The sequence below is a fragment of the Petaurus breviceps genome, unplaced genomic scaffold, assembly GCF_028583685.1.
Source record: "Petaurus breviceps papuanus isolate PSGF00001 unplaced genomic scaffold, PetGlider_PUasm1.0 90775, whole genome shotgun sequence".
Classification (NCBI taxonomy): Eukaryota; Metazoa; Chordata; class Mammalia; order Diprotodontia; family Petauridae; genus Petaurus; species Petaurus breviceps.
In genome coordinates, this window is record NW_027187342.1 from 2,627,555 (window position 1) to 2,632,965 (window position 5,411).

The following is a 5,411-nucleotide window of genomic DNA, read 5'->3' on the forward strand; positions in this document are numbered from 1 at the left end:
ATATGTGTTAGAGGCAAGATTTTAACCCAGGTCTTTCTGACTGCAAGGCTAGCCCTCTATCCACTGTCCCACTGCCTCCACAGCCTAATTAACTATCCAAAAAGGCAATGGCCTTTGGATCTGAATCTCAACTCTGCTATTCACTCCTTGTGACTCTGGGCAAGTCATTATGGCCAAGTGAATATGACTCACAGATTCATGTTGGCTTTTAATGATCCCTACTTCCTTTTTCAATTGTTCAAAAAATTCTGTCCTTAATCATGTGCTATAGGATTTTGTCACCATCACGTCTTTTGTGTCTTTGCTAAACCTAGCTTCTATGTTACCTAAACTTGCTAAATGGATAAAAGTATGTGAACTTTAATAAAAATAATAGCAGTCTCATCTAATTTGCTGTTTCCTTTTCAATTCTTTGTTCCATTTGTGTCTTTATCAGATTTTGTTGCTTTTTTAATTTAAAAAACCTACTTCTTTGTAGTAAGTTGAGTTGCAGGTGAGTCATTTCAGTCCCTTTGTGAGCCCATTTGGGATTTTCTTGGCAAAGATACCAGGGTAGTTTGCCATTTTCTTCTCCAGTTAATTTCATATGTAAGGAAACTGAGGCAAACAGGGTTAAGTGACTTCCCCATGGTCACACAGCTTGTAAGCATCTGAGGCTGGATTTGAGCTCAGGTCTTCCTGATTCCAGGGCTGACACTCTATTCACTGCACCACCTAGTTACCTATGTACAAAGTAAATATCAAGTCACTTCTGGTAGTAAGTCAGCAACTTATAAGCTAATGAGAAAATGCCTCATGTGGGAGGTGAATTCAAACTTGGCTTTGAAGCTAATGTTTCTGTAAGGCAGAAGTGAGAAAGTGGTGCCCTCCAGGCATGTAGTATCATCTGTGGAAAGATGGAATATCATGTACAGGAAATAAGAATTTGGTGACTTTTGTGGAAACTTCAAATATTTTAAAGGGAGTGATGGGAAACAAACATGGAAGTTGGATCCAAACTACAAAGAGCTTCAAATGATAAACAGAAGAATCTGAATTTTACCATGAATGAAAGTTGGAGCTGCTGGAGCTGCTCCAACAGGAAAGTGAAATGGTCAAGTTGGGCTTTAGGAATATCACTTTGGCAGGCATGGCAAGGATAGGTTGGAAAGGGAGAGAGACTTGAGGCACGGAGTCCAATAAGAAGTCTTTTGCAATAGTCCAAGCAAGAAATAATAAGGGCCAGAGCTAGCAAAGTGATTGTGTAAGTGGAGAAAAGAGAAGAGATATGAAAGGTGTTGCAGAGATAGAATAGATAAGTCTTGGAAATTAATTGCATTTGGAGAGTGATGGAGTGAAAAACTGAGGATGATTGAAATTTTGAGCCTGGGTGGAGAGGATGGTGATGTCCTTAATAGCAATAATGAAGTTAGAAAAGGGAATGAACCTGAGGAAAAGACATTGATTTTTTTTGATATGTTGAGCATGAAATACTTGTGGAACCTGCAATTGGAAATGACCGAGAGGTAGTTGGTGATGTGAGACTAGAGTCCAGGAGAGATTACACTGGATATATAGGTCTAAATCATTATATAGAATAATTGAATCAGTGAAAGCTGACGAGGTCACCAAGAAAGACAAGGTATAGGGAAAGAAAAGGAGACTGAGGGGAGAGCCTTGTGGTACTCAAATAGATGACATAACAGGAATGGTGATCCAGCAGAAGAAATGTAGACAAGTTGAAATAGAACCAAAAGAAAGTAGTGTCACTACAAACCAGAGAAGATAATGTCCAGGAGAAAAAGGTGGTCAAGAGTTTGAAATGTTGCAGAGAGGTCAAGAAGGATATGAACTGAGAAAAGACCATTGAACTTGTCAGCTGAGATCTTTGGAGAGAAGTTTTATTTGAGTGATGAGATCAAAAGCGAGAGTACAACATGAGAAGTGAATGAGAAGAAAGAAAGTGGAGGCAAGGAGTGCAAACATGAAGAGGAGATTTAGGACAAAAACTTGGGGGTTTGTGGAGTCAAGTGGAAAGCTCTTCTGTTTTGTTTTAAAGGCTGGAGGAGACCTTTTCAAGTGTGTAGGCATCAGGGAAGGAACAAGAATATTAATAGAGACTGAAGATTGAGAGAGACAGGAAAGTAAGGCCAGATCAGGGATGATGGTTTGGAAAAGCACTAACAGGTGTAGGGACTTGTGGTCCTGGTGAGTTTGAACAGTAGTTTTAGGAAGAGGGTATAATAGGAGGAGATGGAATGATATATCTGCCTATGGCCAGATATAAAAATTTAAGATTTCTTAAATACAGGAAAATTCCTATGGCTAAAGTGAGATCTACATGATATTCCAGTTCTCTCCTAGTCTTAAATTCTGTGATCTCAACATTCATATAATTTACAGTCAAAATGTGTTAGGCAACTTGGATCTATAGATATATCCCTAAAACTTACCTTCTACCTGGTCACAAGGGAAGGTTGCCTAGGGAACATGGGCCATATCATCTGCAGACATTTCAATTCAACAAACATTTATGAAATATCTGTTTCATAATATGTATCTAGCAGAAATAAGGTGGCCTAGAGTATAGAGGACTGGCATTCAGAGTGAGAAAGACTTGGGTTCAAATCTCACCTCTGACATATAAAGGCCATGTGACCCATAGTTGTGTCAATGGGCACAGCCTGTGCCAATCAATGTGCACAGTCATTTAATATCTCCATTCCTTCAGACAACTCTTTATGATGAACAGGTTGCTGAGCAGGTGATGACCTGCATTAGTAGAGAGGAATTTTCTCACAGGGAGTTCACTTTGCCAGTTACAATACAGGTCAATTTTTTTTTAAATGTGTAAGTAAATGTGCTACCAAACACTATTATAATGGGGAAAAAATGATACAGTTTTGAAAGTTCACATTATAGTAGGGCAGAGAGAGTCATAGAACAAGTCTATGAGTAAATAATATTTGTACAAATAAGCTATGATGGAAACAAATGGGATATCAATAGAATGTTATAGGAATATTTAGGGAAAGGAATAACACTTTTCAGCTGGAGTATACAGGAGGGATCAGGTGAGGATGCACTAGGAGGTAGCACTGCAGCTGATCCTTCTACTTTTGTCTCTACCATCTTCCCTGCCACCAATTTTTTCTTTCTTTAATTTCCTTTTTAGTAAAACCTCATGTAAAACTTTGGTTTAGGGGTGGCCAGGTGGCTCAGCAAGTAAGAGCACTGGCCCCAGTGTCGGGATGACCTGGGGGATCGAATCCGGGCTCAGATACTTAGCACCACACCCAGAAATAACTGGCCGTGTAACCTTAAGCAAGTTACTTAACCCCAATTGCTTAAAAAAAAATACAACTTGGGTTTAGCAAACCTACATTGACTCTATAGGGAGAATTCTGAGACTCCCCTCAGCATTGATTTATAGTGCTTGCCACATTTTCCATAAATTCCAAATGAGTAAATCTCAGCATGTGCCCTGAACAAATGAGAGTCACACGTTCTAGCTTTTTCCTTTAAAAACAAAACAAAAACATCACTTAATTATATTATAAATTATGTTCTGAGTGACTTTTAGCACATGTTGACCTCACAGAAACTCTTTCCTTTTGAAAAAGCCTATCTTGTCCAAGCTTCTCAATTAATTAACTTATTCTCCCTGAAAATGAAGGGGGAAGACACTGTACATACCAGTGCTGAGTCTATTAAAACAGCCTCTGTGAAGTTACCTGAAGGATTGTATCTGTCCTTCCACAGCAACAGCCCAGTGCTAGCATCTTCATACCTGCTACCTCAGAGAAACACATTTATGAGGTCAGAAGCAAGACTGATGGGACGGCCAGAATAGAAAAGTCCAACCTTTGGTTTATCACCATCTTTCATCTCTTTCTACCTGAGATGGGTCCAGAATCCCATGTTCCCTTGGAAAAAGACAGTCTCAGCTCCAAAATGAAAGAGAAAGTATGAGGAAGAGCTTCTTTTTAAAAGGCAAAATTAGCAGTGCCCCTTAATGTAAATAAAACTATTTACAAAGCTTTTAATCACATCAGTGTGATATCAGGATATTAGAAGGAGCTGGAGGGAAGCTTCTAGGTGTCAGGTTTGGAATGAGCCATATGGGCCCCAAAGGTACCTGGAATCTGAGGTTTTAAATGGACTTATTTCTATCTGTCATTAACTATCATGCCATTCTCAGGTTTGAGTAGATATTTTATTTTTGCTTGTCTTCTCCTGAATGCTTCCATGTGAATCACCTTACTTAAGTAAAATAAAGAAATGAGAACTGGACTCCAAGAGTTTGTAGAACTGACTTCTAGTCCAGCCTGAGTGACTAATTCCCTTTGTAAGTCTGGCCTCCTTTCTTACACTCCCAGGGCCTCAGCTTTTTCAAATGTAAAATGGTAAAGCTGCATCAGATGGTATCCAGTGGGATGGGGGGGGGGGGTGATTTCCAGCTCTAAGGTTTTGTGATTCTTTCACTTTCTCATGATTCTGTGCGATTTGGCATCCAACACCCCAAGCCTCTTTTTAATAGCATAGCTCAAGCCCTCTATGTTCCCATTCTTATTCCTAGCTCTCAGGAAAGAATGTGATAAAATGATAATGAGGTTTAAAAGACTTATGAAGTTTCAAATGTGAACTTAAATGAGGATACATTCTGACAGGGAGCAAAGCCTTTAGTTACAGGACAAAAGCTGTGTGAATGGTGGGGTTTCTGACAACTGTGAGCTGTAAATGAACACATCTGGGGAAGGCAAAGGAGTCCTACCCAGTGTCCCTAAAGTCACTCCATGCAGGAAGACACCTATTCATAAAACTGCCCCTGACACTGGAAACAAAGTCTAAAATGACTGCAGCATGTCTTGGGGGGGGAGGGGAGGGAAGCATCCAGCATCAATGCTGCTGGTATTTCATCCTCTCCCAGCACCACACTGGTCAACCTCCCAGGCCTCTCAGCAGACGGGTACTTTGTATGTATGTCCATGCTATTTGGTGTGGGTCCACGGCACATTACAGCTTTTTGCAGGAATGAGCAGCAAGCTATTTTTCTCCTGGAGGGAGGAGGTCTGCCTGAGCAAAGTAATCCTTTCCCTTGAAGCGATTAAGAATTAGAGATTAATTTCAAAACTCCCACTTTAATGTAGTAACCAATTTTTAATGATCAACAATGATAGAAGGCATAGATAAATCCAAAATTCTCCTTTAAACCAAGTTTTAATGTCATTATCTGCTGTACCATTTATCACAGTAACTAACTAATAATACAATGGTCTAATTGAAGTTCTGTCTCCTTTGGTTTGCCTTCCCATCCTCTCTCAGCTTAAGTACTAATAAGGAGTAGAAACAAAGAGAGAGAGAGAGAGAGAGAGAGAGAGAGAGAGAGAGAGAGAGAGAGAGAGAGAGAGAGAGAGAGAGAGAGAGAGAGA

At 39.9% G+C, this 5,411-nt stretch overlaps 1 protein-coding gene across 2 annotated transcripts in view; it reads left to right on the plus strand.

The window, feature by feature from the left end:
* The window catches only part of ANTXR1 (ANTXR cell adhesion molecule 1), a 328,385-nt gene that overhangs the window by 243,107 nt on the left and 79,867 nt on the right, over window positions 1-5,411 (plus strand). The gene's annotated exons all lie outside the window — the stretch shown is intronic.